At 44.7% G+C, this 22,176-nt stretch overlaps 1 pseudogene; it reads right to left on the reverse strand.

Annotated features, from left to right (window-relative positions):
* Positions 1 to 2,270: 2,270 nt before the first annotated feature.
* Positions 2,271 to 19,428, reverse strand: LOC134376076 (pre-mRNA-splicing factor RBM22-like; annotated as a pseudogene).
* Between the last annotated feature and the right edge of the window lie 2,748 nt (positions 19,429 to 22,176).

Here is a 22,176-nt window from a genome sequence, read left to right on the forward strand (position 1 = left end):
ATAATATCATCTTATCCCATAACCAAGTTTCAAAATGTTAAATAACCACAGGATAAGAGGGAACTCAGAGAAATGCATTCTAAGAAAAACACTGTGTCCTTTTAAAATCTTTTAAAGCCCATGATGTTTTAGGTCCCAACATGACTTCAGTCCTGCTCACACCAACACCAGAAAGTAGAATCCTATTTGCAAGAGCTTTCCTTTTTCAATTCTCGATGTCTTTTTTAGTTGTCGTCCCATAGATCACTGGCTGTTTATACTCCCTACAAGCATGTACAAGATGGTGTGTTTTTACTGATTGTAAAAAACCAACAAACAAAAACAGCATTAGGAAATGTTTTCTTTTTCAAACTGATGTTCACACAAAACACATATATTTTGTAATTTACTTTTTTCAATCATAAAGTTGAATTGCTTCTTTAAGTAAAAAATGATCATTTGTTTCTATACTGAGTTTGTTTTTATTCTTCTTTGAGAGGAGTTTCCAACATGTTTTATTTTATATCATCTCTCCCACATCACCTTAGCAGGCTGATGCCAGTTTATACATCCAAGAATACACCTGTCTTGAATCTGATCTCACAGGCCAGCCACCTGTCAAGAAACCTGAGATGAGATCCATTTACCTGGCAAAGCCTCAACCAAGTCGTGTACTGGGTTCTCAGCTCAGGGACAGCTGAAGGATGTGGGGTGGATTTGTTGATTGGCCCCATGCAGTACCCAAGCACTTTAATCAGAACCCAACTCTCATTGCCAGGCTGACAGCCAACAAAACTCATGTTTCTTCTCATGATGTTCACCAGCCTGCCACCAAGACACCTGTCCTGAGCCACCTGTTCTTCAGTCTCTGGCACAAGGCTATGCTGATGTGGATGCAAACCCAGCTCTCGGCCTGCCAAGCATAAATGTGGCCGACTCCACACTGAGCATTCAGGTACCAAGCAACGGGTCTTCCCAGGTTCTCAATCAGACTTTCTAGAATTTCCCAAAGATACTAAGACTCAGCCCTTTCAAGATCCCCCCTGTCCCCCTACCCCCCACCCCAAATTAGAAACAGGACCTGGGAGCCATCCAGACTTTCCTGTCTCCTCCCTAGCAAAAACAGACTTCGACCCAACCAGACACCCTAATTGGCCACAGAACACCAGCCCAGATGCTGAGCATTAACCTCCTGTCTCCCCACAGAAGACCTCACCTGAGTCTCATCAAAGCCTACGCTGTTCCCCAAACTTCACTGTCCAGACATGTTCCAGAACAATCCCTCGGAACTGTCTTTATGAGATGGGACAAGGCATGGTGGGGCTCCAGGATCAGAACAGCTGCCTCATCCTCCCTCCTTAGAAGTCTCTACCTACTGGTCAGAATCCTCACATCTTACAGGGCTAAGCCCATGTCCCAGTAAGTGTCCCCTAAAAGAGCCTTCTGGTGTCCTCCTACTCTGAGGAGAGTGCCCAGGAATAAGAGCCTCTACTGTAGGGAACACTCGGCTTTCAATCTCTCATGACTTGGTTGCTGCCTGAGGAGGGAAAAGCTATGCAGGAACAGCCTGTGTCTGACACATCAGAGTTTCCCCAGATGTGGTGACTGTGCAGACTGTGAAACCCCACATAATTCCTGGGAGGGGTAGACACGCAGACATTTCCTAACTAAAGTACATAAATTTAAGTTGAATTTAAATAAAACATTATAATGCCATATAAAATTATTTTTATATTAGTTGATTTTATAAGACAACTGAGTTAAAATTTGTAACAGCATTAAAATATAATGTTTATAAGAAGCTATGAAAAACATCTATAATTAGTGTGTAAATGACTAAATTTTGGGTAACTCTGTAAAATTCACCTATGGGTGTAAAAGACATCTGTTACTTACTTTACAAGACATCTACAATTGGTCATCCACATCACTGGGCACCAGATTTGAGGATTCAACCAACTGCAGATCAAAAATACCCCCAAATCAGTAAAAATTATAATCCACCAATAAAAGTGGTAGAAATTTTTTAAAATTACGTCTGGCAACTATTTTCATAGAATTTACATTCTACTCGGTATTATATGTAACCTAGAGATGATTTAAAGTATAAGGGAGGATGTGTTTAGTTTATATGCAATTACTACCCATTTAATGTATGGTACTTGAGTATCCCTGGATTTTAGTAGCTGCAAGAGTCCTGAAACCAATTTCCTGCAGATGCCAAGAAATGACTGTACTTGGATATTTTAAGTGCCTTTTCTTCCATGGAGTGCCAGAGTGGTGATAACGTGTTAGAAACTCCTGTGTTTTCAAGCATAAGTCCCCATCCTCTGAGAGTCCTGAGAAAGACAGCAGATTGGTCCTGGAGTCCTCATGAAAGGAGGGGGTGGTTTGATTGGGTGTAGTATGTGTGACTCAAAACCTGGGCGTGGAGGCAGAGCAATACCAGGTGGGGTGTGGGGGGTGTGGGCAATGTCCACCAGAGCTGGAGGATCATGTGGGGGTATGTTGGAGTTGGAAGAGACTTCTGCTGCTGCAGGTGGAAAAAAAGGCTCCTGGCAGTCACAGAATAGGTTCTAGCTTCATCCAAGAGGCTACAGTTTCATTCTTTCCTTTTTCTTTACCTCTGGCTGCTTGAAATATTTCTCATTTCACATTGAATCTGTGGTCATTAATAATCAACTCTTTAATTAATCAACAGCCACTTCTGCAGCCTGCCTTGTTGCAAACTGGGTGAGAACACACTGCTGTCTCTGTACAACAGTGATGATCGAATTCTCTCTGAACTCAGTAATTGTAATGCCCGGATTACCAACATCTACTGTGGTGATAATCTTGACCTCTCGTGGGTCCAGACAAGGCAGGGTCAAAGCTCACTTTAAAAATTATCTGCGAAATGGTCATCAATTCCAGAATATTGGCCTTTAGTATTCTGATCACCAAGGGTATCACCTGCATCTGTAGGCTTCTCATGTCTGCAAGGACACTTCTCTTCTCTCTTGCACTTTCCTCTCACCCAGAGGGAGCAAATGTGGGGCCAATTCTTTTTTACAGTAGAATGTGGTCCGGGACAGCCTGAGCAGCCTGTCACAGGTGGATGTGGCTTTCCCCAGCACATCAATTGGCTGTGTTCCTTCAATAAGAAATCTCTTCCTTCATATTCTGTGTGAGGTTCTTTTTTATTATTTATTTATTTATTTATTTATTTACTTACTTACTTACTTACTTACTTACTTACTTAGAATATTCATGAGATACAAACCTAATTGTCACCCCTCCTGCTCATGATGTGAGGGCCAGATTCATACCCGTTATGTGCGTGGTTCTTTTTGTTGACATTTGACTGTGGTATGTCATCTTAAGACAGTTACATCATGAACCTGAGTGAGCAGACCATACTCTAGGCCTAAGAGGCAGACAGGACAGACATTTTTTAATTTACTGCAGGTTTGACACACTTCAGTCTTCTAGAAATGCTTGTGGACCCCAGGGCACCAGTGAGACACTGTAAATAGCCTGGGGCTGGCTGTGCTTTCTTTTTTGTCCTTTTATTTGACTACTAAGATATATGGGTTTTTTTCCAAGGCATACCTGTCACAGAATGAGGAAGTTCACATCCTATGAGTTCTGTCTGTTGTGGGTGTTGGATCCCAGAGATGTCACCACCTTGAGAGTGTCCAGAGGCAGTGATAGCTTCTGAGGTGGGAGGTAGGACCACCACAGTCTCGTCAGGCCCAGCCTTTTCAAAGGAGAAAAATTTATAGTTTACTCTCTTATGGAATCAGGCCCACCCAGAAAGCCCCTGTTTTGACTAATTTAAAATTTTATCTTTGATTACATCAGCCAAATCCCTTTGAGGCTGCACTTAAACTAGCCTTTGGGTGACTGGAACAGGATGTGCCTGACTTCCACTAGGGTAGAGATTCTAAAGAATCTGAACCCCACATCCCCAACTGTAAAGTAAGCCTGTCAAGTCTACAAATGCACATCCACGATTCCTGAACGTATTTTCTACTTCACTGACAGTTTCTAATCAAACAGGAAGCATCAAAACCCCAGCCTCTAGCAGATTTTTTAAATTCTGAAATTAAAATAGTTCAGGCATTAAAAGTCTTCCCCATGGACATAGCAATAGTGTTGTCACAGGCCACCCAGCTTTACTATCCTTGGATCCAGACCAAGTGTCCTTACAGAAGTTTACTGGTTGGAGGGGATTGTCTGGGCTGTCCAGGCTTCTGGGCCTGTGGTCGTGGTGCGAACCTGCCAGCCACATGTGCCTGAACCCACTCCTGCAGGTGACTGACTTGTCAGTGGAGTTCCCATGCCAGTGGGTCCTAGCTGTGTCCCTCTGTGATTCAACACACAAGTCAGAGATTCTGAGTTGACCCCCCTCCCAGGTGAGAACGTTCACTTCTGTCCCAGAGGTGAGATAATGGGGACTCTCCAGTGACCAGCAACTGGTTCTCACAGTGTTTGTATTCTTTGTGAGAAAGCAATATTGTACAATATGCTAAAGTTCTAGTTATTTTTCCTCTTTTTAGTCATTGCAAAATGAATATATTTGTTCTTCCCTGTTTCCTGGCACACAGCTCCTAAAACCCTGGAAATTGTGGGATTTATAAGGTGTCATTTGTATGCTAATGAGATGACCTGTGGTTGGGGAACCCTAGATTGCTTCAGAATGGGGACCAGAAAGACCAAGGCATGACTAGAGGGTTGGAATGTTCATCCCAACCTCCTGGATAGGGAGAGGCTGAAGGTTAAGTTGATCACCAATGGCCAATGATTTAATCAATGATGAATATGCAATGAAGCTCTCATATTAAAAAAACAAAATGAAACTGGGCTTTGCTAGCTTAGGCATGGCTGGATACGTGGCTATTCCTGGCGGGGGTGCAGCCGCACCTGCAGAGGGCGTAGAAGTGCTAAGCTCCTTCCCTTATCCCTTGCTTAATTCATGTTTTTCATCTGGCTCTTTATCTTTAACTTTGTAATATTCTTTGTAGTAAAAGAGTCAACATATTAAAGTGTTTCCCTGAGTCCCATGAGCAGCTCTAGCCAATTATTCAATCCTGAGGAGCGGTTGGTTGGACCCCAGGTTTGTATCCAGTCAGTTGGAAAAACACATGACAACTTACTACTTGAAACTGGTGTCTGAAGTGGGGGCAGTCTTGTGGGACTGAGCCTTCAATCTGTGGGTCTGAGGCTCTGCCCAGGTGGACAGTATCAGAATCAAATTCTTAAATTCAATTACAGGTTGCCTAGCAGGTGCCCATCACAGAACTGGTTGTTGGTGGGTAGAAGTTCCCACACATATATGAATGTGTGTGCCCTCCCCTTTGTGTTAGAAATGAGAGAACTGTTTGTGATGGAGAGGTTCAGGGGAAGAGGACACCTGCCCCACCACAGGGTGACAACACTTGGGCAGGGGCTGAAAAAGAGGGGATGCCCTGAGGATGGTCCTCAGCCTAGGATCTCCTGGAAGTGGTACACACATGTACACCCGTACACTCAGGGATTTTCATGACTGTATCAAGTGGGCACATGCAGATTTCACACTACAGTCTAGCTGTAAAGTTCATTTGTTCCCTTGGTCAGCTCCTGCTTGTGTGCCTGGAGACAGGAGGTTTACACTGCTATAGGGGGAGTGGCCACTTGTGGCTTGGATTATTGGGTCGCCCTTGTGCCTGTTGGGTCCCTGCAGTGGATGCTGTAGCCTGAGTGCATAGGGAGCCTGTTCCTTCAGGTTAGGGGAGTTAGGGGTTGAGGTTTCTGCCACCATGGTCATTCCAGGGTACGTTCATGGGCCGCCAATGCTGTGTTGGGGAGCCAGAGGGGTAGGAGGTGTTTAACAGGAGCTCTGCTTTTGTTCTTGGCCTCAGGACAGAAGTGGCTGGCTGGTTCTGGGTGGTGGGGGCTGCAAAACTCCTCAGGACCCTCTATTTTTAGGGGGTCTTTTCCTCAAGTCCTATCCAGTCTTGACCCACCTGAGCTTATGAGAACAGAGGAGATGGGGCTCCTTCAGATTGTCATGGCCATAGAGGTTGGGATGCTGTCATCAAAAGCCACCGAGCCTGCTCACTCAGGTGTGTGCAGTAGCTGTCCCTCTGCTGGGACTCTGCCGGCCCCACCCCCAGTGTCTGCAATTCAGGGCACCTTGAGCTCACTCCCCATGCCCGAGATGGGATGCTGAGATCCAGAGAGATCTGTCCAGATCCGTCTTGCACAGGAGTTTTTAGCCTTCAGCATCCTGGGCCCTCAGAAGCCCCCTGTGATTCTCAGATTTGCCCGGCCTGGGCTCTGGCTGCTTCTCCATTCTGGGCCCATCTTGACCACATTCCTACCGCCACCATTGCATCCCAGAGCGCCCACATGGTCCTTCTTCCTTCTGCAGAAAGTTCTCCTCCACACACCCAGGATGGAACCAGACCGTGTGTGCCCCCTTAGGTGCTAGAAAGAAAAGAACTCTGTCTGAGGAGGAGGCTTGGGTGAAGAGGGCAGTGTTCCTGCCACCCAGTGATGATACTTAAGCTGGTCCTGCACAGGAGGGCACTGCCTTCATCTGGAATTTGACCCAGAGGCTCCTGAAATGCCAATGAATGTCTCCATGTGGCATTTCCTTGCCTTCTTGGCAGCCAGCTGTGGGGTACAGCTCCACAGATTTCACAGTGTAGTCTGGGTGTAAGGGCTGTTTGTTCCTTGGTCGGTCCCTCTCATGTAAATCTGGGGAAAAGGAGGTCTACACTGTCACGAGTGAGGTGGCAGCCAGTGGTACGGAGATTTGGGGTGCACTTGTGAATATTGGGGCCACAGAGTGGCTGGTAGAGGCCAAGGATATAGGGAGACTTTTCTTCATGGTGCCAGGTGTCCTGGCATTCTGGTCATTCCAGGGTGTGCAGACCTCTAGTGCTCAGGGCTGATATATTGCTGCCTACCTGTGAGATACAGGGGGAGCTTTGGGTGAAGAGGAAAGTTTTCCTACCACCCGATGATTACCCTTGGGCTGGGCCTGGACAAAAGCACACAGCCCTGGTCTGACATTCAGCTGAGGGGCTCCTGGACATGGTAGGGATGATCTCCTGACATCCATTCCCTGGTCCATTCCCTGACAGTCACTGGCAGAAGGGCTGGTTGGTTCCTGCAATGGATGTGTGTGTATATGTGTATGTGTGTGGGGGGAGGATATAAATATAAATATATACACACAGAGGACTTTCCCTAAATACATATACATGCATATATTTATAGATAAAGAGAAAGTCATTGCTGCACCTGTCTCTGAGTGAAGTACCCAGAACTGGTCGACAGGACCGTGCTGTGTTTGGAGCAGTGGCGATGAACAGGCACCAAGGCCTGAGACCTTGAGGGGCCTTGGTCTCTGCAGTCTAGTGCACAGTGGACTCCTTTTTTCTCTTGGTCAGTTTCTGTAAAGCAAGTGTAAGGAAAGAAGGTCTACTGTGCCACAGGGGAAGTGACACTCAGTGGTTTGGACTTCTGGGGCACACGTCTACATTTTGGGGACCTGGGGTAGCTGGTAGAGGCCAAGAAAGCAGGGGGACTTTTCCTCCTGGTTCAGGGTGTCAGAGTGTGGGGTCCTGATGCTCTGGTCACTCCAGGGTATGGGGGGCCTCCAGTGCTCAGGGTGAGGATTCTGCTGCTGCTGCATGGTACCAGCTGCCAAGCAGGTGCTGGTACACAGGCTGCACTGTGCAGTGGTGGGGAAGCAGAAAGTAGACAGTGCTTGCAAGGAGCCACGCTACTGCTCATGGCAGTAGGAGAGAGAAGGGGCTGGCTGGTTCTGGATGGAGGGGGTGCCCAAAGCCACAAGGCCCTGGTATTATCAGATGGTCTACATTCAAGTCTTCACCTATCTTGATCCACCTGAGCTTTAAGGAAGAGAATAAATGAGGCTCTTTTTGGCTGACCAGCCCTAGAGGCCCACAACCTCGCAGGGAAGAACCAAACTGGCCCTGAATCTCTGAGCTGCTGCAGGCTCAGGGCTGGAAACCTGGCCTATGGCCTTGAGCTCTCAGCAGCCTCCTGGCAAACACATGTGCAGTTTGCATCCCCAGCTCCAGACTTTGCAGTCCCAGCCCCACTCCACCTGCTGGTCTCAGGGGCAGTCCTGTTCACAGGGCCATCCAGTTGGGGAAGCCAAACCTCAGGATTCTGCTTCTTGCCTAGTTCCCTTCCTCTGTCAAATGTATCAATGGCCAAATGTGTTTGTCAAGGTTGGCCCCCTTCCGAGGTGCAGCTCAATTAGGAAAAAGAGGCTTCTTTTACCTGGCACCCCAGGTATCTCCAATTCAGTGACTCATCTGACCTTCCCACCAGGGCTTCAGAGATCCACCTAGATCTGGCCAAATCTGCTTGCTCAGGGGTGCGTAGCCATCAGTGTCCTTGGCGTTTCCCCACTACTCCAGAATCCTCAGGCCCTGGCTGCTCCTCTATCTGGATCTCACCTTGTCCCTCCCACACTCCCACTGCCACCAGTGCACCCAGAGGGCTTTGACCTAGCCCTTCCCCCTTTCCTAGGACAGTCCCTGCTCAACTCATCCAGGACCAGGACTTGATCTTGTGGGCCCTTTTCCAGTGCTCAAAGGGACAGAACTATTTCTTTTTTTAAAAAAAACAAAACATGACATATAATTTATGTTTTATAAAATTGGCAGCTTTATGGGTAGATAGGTACGTACATATATGTAAAAATGCTATCATTGTGGGAGGATTAGCTTTCATAGGCTTATGTTCAATGATTTCATCAAGTTGCTATTTTAACTTTTTCTGTCTTTTTTTATTTCTTATTTACTACACATCCACCTGCCTTCAAATTTGCATTTCAAATTTGCCAGAAAGGACAGGAGTGTAGACGTGATCCCCTTAGACCTACTCTTGGTTCAGTGGGTTCCAGCTTGTGCACTGTCCGGATTGCCTAGGGGGTGATGCTCACAGGGAGGAGGTCATGCTTGTGATGAAAATGCTTTAGGTCACCAGAATTCACCAAAGGCATCCACTGCCTGGTGCCCGGTGCCTCCAGAGGCTGTATGGAGCTTGGAAACAATCATTTAAGCCATTAAGTGAGAACAGAAGTTAAGTGCTGCCCACAGGACAGAGAAAAAAGTTCCTTTTTGGTTTCCACATGGTTGGTACTTCCTCTTGTGTTAGTCTGGCTCCCAAACAGGATGTGTTCCTTCTACATTGTCCTCTTTTGCATCACACTGATTCTGCCCCCATGGGAAGGAGGCCTGGATTGGAGTGGTGAGGAGGACCCCATCCTTTCCTCCAGCTGCTGCCCTGGTGAGCTCTGCAGCGTGTCGAGCAGAGCCCGAAATTCTTCCTCACTGAGCGGTGGTTCGGGTGGTAGAGGGGCTTCCTGCTGTGGATCCAGATTCACCACAGGACACTGTGTGGGTGCAAGGGGCCATCTCAAAGCTTGAGGTTTGTGCATGATGCTGGTCTGCTTGCTCAGGAGATGAGATGGCTTCTTAGCTGGTACTGGCTGCTGCCACCACACGGGTGACTGGGTGTGTGCGGGCTGCTGAGGTGCCTTTTCTCCAGATTCCTGCTGGACCATCATGTCCTGGGCTCCTCACTGCACCACTGCATGAGGTGGGATGTGCTGAGCCAGGCCCTGCGAGTGTTCCTCAGTGTTATCTGTTTGAGGCTGCCCCTTTATGGGCAGAACTGCCCGGCCAGTGTGCCCATTGTCCTTGTCATCCCAGCACTTTCCTTGGTATGCACACCAGAAAGGAGTCTGAGTATGTGACAGCCCCCTCCTAGAGCTGGTGCCAATGACGTGTGACTCATAAGTGTCAGAACAGGTTGAGAGAGTTCTCCTGGCATAGCCTGGGTGAGCTGGAGCATCATGAGCCTCGGTGCCTGCTCATGCAGCCCCCAGAGGGATCCCAAAGACCAAAGGACATGTGGGGTGGAGGAAGAGCTGGCACAAATGACTTCTTGCTGCTGAAAGAAGTGGAAGGAAGAAGACGATGGTCGCTGCTTGGGGCAGTGCACAAGCCACTTTCCTGCAGCTGAAAAGTCAGGCGAGGTCTCTGATGTGGACCTTCTGCCAGGGAATTCATGGGTCCACTTCTGCTCTGGCCTGGGTGCCAAACTCCTTGGTTCTAAAACTAGACATGAATTCTTGATTCTGGAAAGTCTGTTTCTTTAGCCAGTTCCTCCTTAGTGGCAATTCCAGGGAACTTGGTTTTTTTTCTTTCCAAAAGCTCGAAGCAGGATACTGTTTTGTGCTCTTGTAATGGATGTCCACTGTCATCTGCCTTCTCTGGGTAAGGTTTCCTGAGTCCGAGGCCGAGGTGGCTCCTGCTGAGGAAGTTGCTCTCCTCCCAAGGAGCCTGCAGAACCCGACTGGCTCTGCCTGAGGCGTCGTCCTCTCTGGTTTTGAAACAAATCTCTTTTCTGACTCAGGAACACCAGTTTCTTTGGCCACTTTTTGTCTGGTGGTTATACCAGGGTAGGGGCTCTGTTCAAGCAATGCCTGCAGGGCATCCCTTTGACTTGGGGTCAGAGCCATCGTCTTTCTTTCTTTTTTAAAACAATTAATTTTTTTTGAGTCAAAATTGATTATTCTTTTTTGGGGGTTCAACATTGACATATGTTGATCAAATCAATATTACTAGCATATATATTGTTACAAATCATAATTATTCTTTTTGCCCCTTGTCCAATCTCTCCCCATCCCTCTCTCCTTCCTCCCTCCCCCTCTAACTACCCTAGATTTCTTCTCTCCTTCTGAAAGAATAATGGTTACTCTGTTGATTTGTTGCCTAGATGATCCGTCCAATGCTGAGAGGTGTGATGAAGTCCCCCAATGTTATCATAGAGCAGATGCTTCTTCTGTCACTTTGAAATGGGCTTTTTGGAGAGAGACATCCTCCTTCTTTCTTCATCTCTGCTGGTGACTCTCCTTGTGTCAATACACTCCAGTGGCTGGTGGACCACCTGCATGGTGGTTATGGTGTTAGCTGCTTTTGTGGCAGCCATGATTATTGTGGTGGCTGTGGTGGGCCACCCACAAGGAGGTGATGTTTTTGGCATGCTCCTTGGTGCTGGTGCTGTGCCTGGTTGTGGGGAGTGTCTGGTCCCTGGATCCATACCTTGGGTCCCCGGGTGGGCCCCGAGGTACAGCGTGGTGTGCCTGGTTGTGGGAGAGGGGTCCAGTCCCCTTCTGCATGACTTGGGTCCCCAGGCAGGCCCTGAGGCACTGGCATGGTGTGCCTGGTTGTGGAAGGGAGGGTCCAGTCCCTGGTCCATGCCTCATGTCCCCTGGTAGGTCCCAAGACACTGGTGGTGTGCCTGGGCTGGAACTAATTTTTTGTCTTTTGCTTACTTCTAAAATGGGGGAATTTCCTGTGGAAACAAGTACTTGAGCTCTGTGGTTGAGCTAAATTGCTGCTTTGCAGCTGTTTCCCTAGGAAAGGCTTTTTGTGCAGCTCAGGGTTTAACGGTTGACCTTAAAGGTGCTTCCGTCTCTCCAGAGACCCAGTGCACCAGGATTGTATAGAAACTCTGGTCTGGGCCTGAGATTTTCATTAAACTGCACCCCATGCAATTCTATATTCCTGACCAGTCTCCTCTGGCTGGTCCTGTGCTGATTGGGGGGCAGATCGGCTGTCCTTGCTGTGTCCCAGTGTCCTCCTGGAGGGCACATCTCCTCCAACATCTGTGCTGCAAATGCTTCCCATGGGATGGGCCCTGCACTGATCCCTTGCGATGACTCACCAGCCTCTGAGTGGCTTCTTTTTTTTCAGCTGTTCTGGCTCCTCACTCCTGCGTGGGTCCATGGGAACCCTATTAGTGTTCTTGCTGTCCTGGGGCCACAAGGCCCTCTTCTCTCCTGCTGCTTCCAAGCATCTCCATCTGAAGGGCACAGCTGCGGCTTCTGCTGGTTCCTGCTCCATGCGCTCAGCAGTTCCAGCCTTAATGCGGCAGCAGCCCAAACACTCAGAACTGTTTTTTCTTTCTCTCGTCGTGGTTTCTCCCACCTTCATGTACTCTGTAGGTCTCTCCTCCTCTTCCCCTGAGCTCGAGCAGCCCCAGCTTGGCTGATGTTACATTTTTATGGTTGTAAATTGGTTGATTTGTGGAAGAGTGATGCTGGGGACCATCTATTCCACCATCTTGACCAGAACTCTCAAAGCCATGCTCCTCCTCCAGGATTCTCTAGGGAGAGAGCTGCTTGAAGTGCTCACGAAGTCCATAGCAGAATGACTCATATTATCCATTGGTAAATAATGATTACAAGCTCCATTTGTTTGCACCAGACAGACCTATGATCACTTATCACACATTCACCTGTAAGTCATGAGGCACTAGAGATTGCCGCCATTCTCATCCAAACACCATGAAGTGTTACAGGAGCCAGAGCCTTAATAATTGCTGGGGGCCTCGCATCATTAACACTGCTCTGTCTCAAAAACCCAACTATGAATCAATCCATACCCCAACTATGCTATTATCTCTCAGACTAGCCATTACTTCCTCTAATAGTAACATGAGGAACACTGGCTAGCTTAACCAACCTAACTTTACCACCAACTAGTTACCTAATTGGAGAAATATTTGAGGTTCTAGCATTAGTTTTATGATCGAATTTTACAATTACCCTAATAGGACTTAATATAGTAAGAAGAGCTTTGTATTCCTTCTACATATTCTTCACAACACAATGAGGCAACTTACATATCACATTAACAACATTAAACACTCACACACAAAGAAACTCTTATATTTATACATCTTCTACCTCTATGACTCCTCACTTAATCGCAACATTATTGTAAAACCCATACACTGTAAATATAGTTTAAATATTAGTTTGTAGGGCCGGCCGTGGCTCACTCGGGAGAGTGCGGTGCTGATAACACCAAGGTCCCGGGTTCGGATCCCATATAGGGATGGCCGGTTCGCTCACTGGCTGAGCGTGGTGCTGACAACACCAAGTCAAGGGTTAAGATCCCCTTACCGGTCATCTTTTAAAAAATAAATAAATAAATAAATAAATAAAAAATAAATATTAGTTTGTAAATCTACTAATAGAAGCTTAAAATGTTTTATTTACTGAGAAAATATGCAAGAACTGCTAAATCATGCCTCCATGAATGACAACATGGCTTTCTCAACTTTCAAAGGGTACAAGTAACCCATTGATCTTTGGAGCCAAAAAATTGGAGCAACTCCAAATAAAAGTAATAAATATCTTCTCTTTTTAATTATAATTTTACTCACAATACTAATTTTACTAATTACTATAACCATTACTAACATTTATAAAAATATCTTCTACACTTCTATGTAGAAACATCAATTTCATATGCTTTTATAATCTGCCTAAATTTAACCCTGATATTTATTTATTCATACCAAGAAATAATCACCTCAAACTGATATTGAATGACTATTTACCTTAAATCTTACACTTGGCTTCAAGTTAGATTATTCCTCAATAATATTTGTGCTCATAGCACTTTCTTGTCATAATGATTGATCATATAATTTTTAATAAAATATATACATTCAGATCCAAACATCAAACCATCCAAATGAGTTCTTTAAATATTTACTTATGTTTTTCATCCCCATACTAATTTTAGCTACTGCTAACAGCTTCTTCCGACTCTTCATTAGGTGAAAAGGAGTAGAAATTATATTATTTTTACTTATCAAAGAATAATATGGCCAATTAGATACAAATATAACAGCAACTTTATATAATCCTATTGGAGATATTGGACTTGTTCTATCAATGCCATGATTTGTATTGCACTCAAACACTTGAGAATTTTAACAGATTTTCGTGCTCAACCCTACCCTGATATTCTCCAATTAATCAGCCTTTTTCTGGCAGCAATGAGTGAATCTACCCAACCTGGCCTTCACCCGTGTCTACATTCAACAGAAGGAGGCCCTGCATCAGCCTCAGCCCCAGTCCACTACAGCACAGAAGTTGTAGCAGGAATTTTCTTATTCATTTGCTGTTACTCATTAACAGAAACAACAAAACAAACACTAATGGTATGCCTAGCTGCTATTGCCACTTTATTCAAAGAAACCTGTGTCCTAACACAAATGACATCATAAAATTATTTTGCATTTTTTTTCAAGTCAAGCAGGTCTCATGATAATTGCTATCATCATCAATCCACTACATCTAGACACTCCTTACATTGCACATGCATTCTTTCAAGCTCTGCTGCTCATACGCTTTGGATCAATTATTTATAACCTTAATCACAAACAAGCTATTTGAAAAACAGGAGGCCAGTTCAAAGCTGTACCTGTCACCACTTCAGTCAGTGTCTGAAGCCTGGCACTTACGGCTGTGCCCCTTCTTACATGCTTCTGCTCCAAAGACTCAAATACTGAAACCACAAACATGTCCTATACTAATGCCCAAGTCCTGGTAATCAGACTTAATGCCACCTCCCTAACAGCTCTCTGTGGTACTCTAGTTATTTTCTTTGCACTTCTAGAACAACCTCACTTTTCAACTCTAATTCATGTCAATGAAAACAGCCCCCTTTTAATTAATTCAATTGAGTATCTAATGATTGGTAGTATTTTTGCTAGATTTGCTATCTCTAACAACATTACTCCTATAAATATTTCACAAATGGCTATGCCACCCTACCTAAAGCTCTCAGCTCTTGCCATAAGTATCTTAGGCTTTACTATAGCATTAGAATTTCGCCTAATAACATATTGGATTAGTCCATTTTGTTGCATATAAAAAAATACCTGGAACTGGGTGATTTATAAAGAAAAATGACAGTTATTGTTTACAGTTTCTGAGGCTGGGAAGTCCAAAGTCCATCTGGTGATGGCGACAGTGACCCAGGGGTCTCACACTGCAAGATGGTGGAAGCAGAGAGAGCAAATGAGAGACAGACAGATTCTTCTCTTAAAGCCCTCAGAACCACTCACTTGACCACAATGTTTAATCCATTCACTACTGCATGGCCCTATAATCCAATCACCGCTTCAAGGCTCCACCTTTCAATTACCATAATAGGATTTCCCACCCTCTTAACAGTCACAGTGGGGGCTAAGTTTCTAAAACATAATACTTGGGGGAAATAATTCAAGCTTCAATGAATTTTGGGGTGACATAATTCAATCTACTACACACTTAATCTCAGATTTGAATCCTACTCATACAAACATAAATTTTTCAACCTCCTAGTGTTGTGAGGAACCTTCCCACAAGAAGTGCACTTACACGCCACTTGTGCAGAATAGGGCAGTTTATTCACTCCAGCTGGCCAGTGTCCATCTTCCAAGGAGCAACCAAGGAAGAGCAGCCTTGGGCCTTGGTCTTTGGGATTTTTAAAGGCAAAAACTACATCCTGTTGGCACACGGGTTTGTCCAGGTGCACAAAGCAAGCCAGGGAGCTAGGTCACAGAAGCCAAGAATGAGCCGTTAGAGCAATCAAGCGTACAACTTTTCATTGTGTATGTTCCTATGCAATAGTTCACTGCGTATGGTTCCTGTTACCATGTAATACTTTACTGTGTATGGCTCCTGTTTGTATGCAACGGCTTTTGTTTCTATGAGAAGGTCAACAGTATGTCATGCAGAAGCGGGTGGGGGGTAGTCTGCAGGTCAGACGGGGTAAAATGGAGTTACTTAGGTTAAGCAAGCAACTCTACAGAAGCAGATAGCGTACATTATGAGGGTGTAGTGAGCTCTATTTCACTAGGTTTCTTCCAACATTTGTCACCATGTATAAACCTATCAAAAAGCCAAAACACAACATAATTTTTATTAGACTTAACCTGACTAGAAAAAGTAACTCCAAAAAATATCTCTCATTTCCAAAAGATAACTTCAACATTCATTTCCAACCAAAAGAGCCTAATTTAATTATATTTTATCTCCTTTCTTTTTTCACTTTTACTAGCCATGCTACTAACCACCTAACGTTTTTGAGTAATTTCAATAACAATGAAAATACTAACAAAGATTGACCAGACACAGCTATTAATCGGCTTTCGTAAGAATAGAACATGGTTACATTCATAGAATCTTCACTAAGACGCCCAATCTCTTCATCTTCAGAAATTAACCAGTTCTCTAGGTTTTTAAAATCACTAAAAATCTCCACTCATCATAGCCTATCATTTGCATAATCATAAATAACTCTATTAATAAACCTCGTAGTAAAACTCCCCAGATGACAATACTAAAGCCTCAAGTCTCAGGTTATTCTTAAGTAGCCATTTCTGTAGTACACCCAAACACGGCCATCATCTCTCTACATATGTCAAAAATATTATTAATTCTGAATAGACCCCTTAAATTTATTACAATTTGATAACTAAAACCACCACTGATAATTAATTCTAAACTACTATAATTAGGCAAAGGTTTTAAAGAAAACCCTACAAAACCTACAAAAAAAATATTACTTATTGAAAATACAAAATACATCATAATTCTCACACAGAATCTAAACACAACTAATGAAATGAGAAATTATTGTATTTCAACTATAAGTGCTTAAACGACCAACGTTTGAAAATCTTAGGCTGTAATCAAAATTATTAGCGCCAAACCAGCAAAATAATTATACTTATTTTAGACCCAAACATCTGAACACCAAGAAGTATAAAAGATCATTTTTTTTTTGCACAGTAGAAGAATTACCATAAGAGAAAGATAAAAGAACAATTTAAAGTACAAGAAAGTAAAGTAAACCTCTTACACCTTTTGCATAATAAGTTAACTTAGAACAATGTCACAAAACGAAGTTTAACTAAAAACCCCCAAATCAGATGAGTTACTCACGGACAAATGCAAGAACAGTCTTCTCCGCGAAATAACCGTAACATAGATTAGGGTTGGGGTTAGGGATTAGGGCTGTCTAGACACATCACAACTCACCAGTTCTTACGTTCCTTCTGAGTACGTAGATTAAATACTTAGAACCTCAAAGCAATCAGATGAAGCCAGCAGAAGTCACATTTGACAAGCGAGCCAGAAAAAAAAAAGAAGAAAGAGAAAAAGAAAGAAAGAAAGAAAGAAAGGAAAAAAAAAAAAAAAAAGAGTGGGGCAGGGCCGGCCCGTGGCTCACTCGGGAGAGTGCGGTGCTGATAACACCAAGGCCCTGGGTTCGGATCCCATATAGGGATGGCCGTTAGCTCACTGGCTGAGCATGGTGCTGACAACACCAAGTCGAGGGTTAAGATCCCCTTAACGGTCATCTTAAAAAAAAAAAAAAGAGTGCCGCACTTGAGGGGGATGCATCAAAGGCCACTAATTAAGATAAATATAAATAGAAATAATTCCATATTTTAAAAAATCAGAAGCAATTCAAAAAAGTTACAAAGAAAAATGATCAAAACTTCAAATAAAGGTAGGACCTGTAAAAAAAGGAAAGGTGTGTGTGGGAGAGGTGGATACCAGTTTTGTGGGGCTTGAAACATAAAAAAGGGAGGGTGCTTTTTTAACTAAAAAATACAAAATTATAAGTAACTAAATTAGGCGATAAAAGAAATATTTCCTTAGAAAGAGAAAATAAATAATGAGTACACACTTTAACATCTGACATTCACCACAAACATTGCAAAATCCAGAAAACGTATTGTTTTGGTTAAATCTCTGAAATGCTTCTATAATACATTTTTTCCTCACGAATTTATAGAAAAAATTGGGAAACTGAAATCAAGTTTTCTTCAGCTATCAGCTATAAAAGACGTGCGTGCTGCTTGTAGATTTGCATAGGTTTGCAGCAACTGGCAATGTGCTAAAAGTTATTATTAGGGAGGCCGTTAGGCGGAGTCCTTTCGTGCCTGGCTTATTTCATTTAATGTGACATCTGCGAGGTTTACCCTGTTGCAGTATGTGTCAGAATGTCCCCCCCCCCTTTAAGGCTGATATTTTACCACAATTTTGAATTTAAAATAAAAAGACTTGTGATAGAGTTTGGATGTTTTGTCCTCCCAAAGCTCATGTCAAAATCGATATCAAACTTGGGATCGTTTGGGAGGTGTTTGGGTCATGGGGGCAGATTCCAATGCTTGGCTGTGGTTATTGTCTTTGAGGGTGTTTTTTTCCCCAAGGGAATACCACCAACCACAGATTCCATGGTGCAGCGACCCTGTCCATCACGCAGTCATTACGTCTGACACAACCCACCTACTAATCCCGTGACAATCCCTGTCACTACCTCATTGCACTCACCTGCATTCCTTCCCTCCCTTTAAAAACTCTAAACTTTAGTAAGTCCAGGAAGTGGGCTGACACTGTTCTCTTGTTTTCTCAGCCGTAATAACATTCTTCTCCCCAACACTACTTTTGTCTCACTTATTGGCTCTCAGTGCGACAAGTAACCGAACTTAATTAGATCTTTACTGCTCAGTTACAGTAACAAAGATGTATATAGTGACAACAGGAATTCTGGGAATTGTAGTTTCCTCTTACTTTGCGCATGCGCACTTCCCATCTAGGCATGGCCGGAGGCTGATGTAGAATCTGAGGAGGGACATGAGTTTGGAGCGTGGGGCTGCAGAAGCTGGGGCCTCACAGCTGCTGCTTCTCCCTGCTGAAAGCCTGGCCGAAATATTGGTCAGAGATCTGCACTCACAAAACCAGAGGCCGGGAAGCTTACGAAATCGGAAATTTAAAAATATCATTATAACGTTTCCACTTTTGAATAACATATATGTAAGTATATATTATTTATAAGTGGATATAACCTTCTATACAAATACAAATATGCCCTCTGGCAGGGTAAGGTCCTAGAGCAGGGAGGAAGCCTTGCCTGAAAAGGGTTGCAGCCTAAAGTCTGTGATTCTGGCCTCATCCAGCAGCGTGTCACACTCCCATCTCCTGTCACTCGGGGCCTGAGGGAGGCGGGGCCTGGAGCTCTGTCCAATCAGGTGCGCAGCCGGGGAGGAGGGGGCGGCCTTCCACAATCTCGCGGGATCTTTGTGTCTGGCGCCCACTGAGTTTAGTCCAGTCCCCACAGCTGTGTCTTCTTCTCTGAATGGCCCAGGTGGCTCCTTCCTGGCCTTTGTCGCCTGTGACTTGCAGGTCCTGGGATCTTCTTAGGGAGGACGGGGGACCCGCCGGAAGCCAGGAAATGGTGAGTGTGCGGGGCAAGGCGTCCTAAGATGCGGAGGGGGCGCGGATGGAAACGCCGGGACGGGCGGGGAGACCCGGGCCTCCCCGCGGTCAGCTCTGGGGTCTGTCCGCGGCCGAGTCTTCCGCTGGCGCCGCTCTGCCCTCGGTCCCCTGAGGCCGTTGGGTGGGCACTGGGCGGCAGCCGAGGCCCCGGGCGTCCTGTCCCGACCCTGAACGGTGACTTCGGCGGCTCGGATCCCGCTCAGGGCAGCTCCGTGCCCGCAGCCCCGCGTCTCCCCAGATCGTGCTGTGACGGCGGGAGGGTCGTCGGGAGAATCCCCACCCGGTGTGTGGGGCTCAGGCATGGGAGGAACTGCGGTGCGTGGGGTCCCCGGTCCCTCCTTTCTCCTGTTAAAAATGGAACTGAGGCGCCGGTTAAAATATTAGAGAGTTTATTTGAGCAAACAACCACTCGTGAATGGGAAGCACCAGCCATGGTGTGTGGTTTGGGGTCCACCAGAGGGGCTTGGAAGAAAGACGTTTACAAGGTTCTGGTGAAGCAAACCAAAGTAAATCTTACAAGTCACTGATTGCAGTTATCCGTCGCCTGTTTGGACTATCTGGGGGGACATTTCCTGGTTGTGTAATCACAGCTTAGTTGGAGGATTCTGGTTGCTTAAACCTAAATTTCTTTCGTTTTCTCTAAGTAATTTATGAGAAACGCATTTGAGTTAGATTTCCTTTTCCTTAGGGAGGAACCCAGGGCAGGACAGCCACTTCATTCTAACTGCCTACTATTTAACACTCCAAAGGGGTGCTGGTCTCCCTCTGCCTTTTCCAAATATATGCGAGGCAGGGTCTCCAATCCACCACCCTGTCCCTCATTCTACCCTTTTCTAGGGCTTGCAGTAATATCCTAAATTTCCATTTCCTTTTCCGCATTCCCAGTTCTCCAACTTCCACTCTCCAATTCAGAACATTGTCAACTATTTGTACTTTATCGTACATTTCAAACAGATACAGTATTTTAATTGTTCATCATATTTTCACACAGCAATTGATGGCTCATTTTAAAATATTTGTTTTTGCTTTTTTAATATTTCACTTGACAGGAAAGCATAGAATAATTACCTCACACTCTGCTATATATAAAAAAAATCTTTGCTCCTCCTCTCCTCTTATCTTCCTTAGGCACAGACGCCTTATCAGAATGCCTTTGGGTTGAGGTTCCCCTTTGGAAACTTGACAGGATGATGTGTCCTCAGCCACCCTCCTATCCTCGGTGTCAAAGCTGTGTGGCGTTGAGACAAGATGCCCACAGCAGCCGTATCTCTTGGAGTGTGTGGTGAACATCAGCCCCTGGTTCATCTCCCAGAGGACAGCCTGAGGTATGGGCCTGGATGGAGCCTCTCAGGGAGCAACTGGATGTGTTGGGTCTGGTGGGAAATCTGGTCTGCCTTTCACCTAAAAGCTAACGCCTTGGACATTGAGATTTTCTTTCCCTAACCCCACTTTTTATTCCTTCATGATCAGCCAATCAGATGCTGGTACTGAGAGGAAAAGACAAATTATTTCTGCCTTCTGGAGATTCTCAGGTTTGTGAAGGAAGAAAAACTGTTCCAAAGGACAAGGGAAACCCACCCCAGCAAGGTGGTACACGAACTTTGGGCACAGGGTGAGGATTGGTGGACAGAGCACAGTGTCTCCTGGGAGGGTGGTTATTAGGCACTTTAATGAGCCAGATGCGGGGGAGAGGATGCTCCGAGTGATAGGATGGCCTGACTTGACACTTGTGTTTGCTGTTCTTGTTTGTTGAGGGCTGTAGCTGTCCATTTTCTTAGTGGCTTTTCCAGGGTTTTTCTGCAGAGACCGTATTACTTGGTGTGTGCAGTCACTGCAGTCTTTGTTTTCTTGGCGTGTGTTCAGCCAATGTTTTTCACAGAGATTTTCTTGAATACCAGGTGCTAGATAAAGAAAAAGAAAAAGAAAAAAAAGAAAGGAGAAGAAACAAAAAGCCTCACCTCTTTTAGTTATTGTGGATGTCTCTGAGCTGGGGCATTTCTTTTAGACAGGCTGCTTAAAACTCAGCTTCATTCAGCCTTTACTTCCTGCTTAACTGAATCTAGAGATTAGCCAGTGCTTAAAATGAGGGTCTTTTCTGAAAATGTGTTTTTTCCTGGGCATGCAACAGGGCTTTCTCAGTATCCCAGTGTATCTGGATTGCTATGAATATTCTAATTTTTGAAAGAAACTTTCACTGTAGCTTTAGGCGGTCTAGTGTATGTGTCAACTGTAATTTATTGTTCCAGACTGCTGCAGGCTTTCTGTTTACTTAGCAGCATTTTCAAGCCATTCCCGCTAATTTTTTCCACCGATTGCCTTCTGACTTAGACAAAACAGAAAATTGTAGCTTTTTTCAGATCTTTGGGTAGCCCCCAGACAGATTGTAATACATAAACACAATGATTTGCAAATAAGATCTGCACTGCTCTTTCTGGAATCAGTGACCAGAGGGACTAGGAACTAGGAATGTTGTCTTGAAGACTGGCACCAAATCAGGGAGGGATTGGAGCAAGGACAAGTAAAAACTCCAGAAGGCTTTCCTACCATTTCCCACTTAAAAAAAATTTTTTTTGCATCAACATCGTTGCTATAAACCTTCAGTCTTTTTCAAGAGCTTAGAAAATCTTGTTTCTGGTAGTTCTTGTTTTTCCATGTTTCTGTCAGGGAACAGGTGTTTGGAGCAGCTCACTCTGCCATTCTGCTGACCTCACTGTCCCTGGTCTCTGTGGTATTTGATTATCTAAATGAGTTTTCTTGTGCCATTATTATACTATCTTGATTAGTGTTGGTTTGAAGCAGGTTTTAAAATTATGAATTGTGAGACCTAGCTTGCTCTTTTTCATGTTGTATTTTGAGTCCCTTGTGATTTCATATGAATTTCAGCATCAACTTTTCAGTTTCTATAGATTAGTCACTGGGATTCTGATAAAGATTGCATTGAATCTGTACATTGTTGTGGGGAGTATTGCCGTCTTAATAATATTAAGCCTACTGATCTATGAACTTGAGATGGTTTTCCATTTATTTAGATCTTTAGCTTTTTCCAACAA

Source organism: Cynocephalus volans, chromosome 4, assembly GCF_027409185.1.
Source record: "Cynocephalus volans isolate mCynVol1 chromosome 4, mCynVol1.pri, whole genome shotgun sequence".
In the NCBI taxonomy this organism is placed as follows: Eukaryota; Metazoa; Chordata; class Mammalia; order Dermoptera; family Cynocephalidae; genus Cynocephalus; species Cynocephalus volans.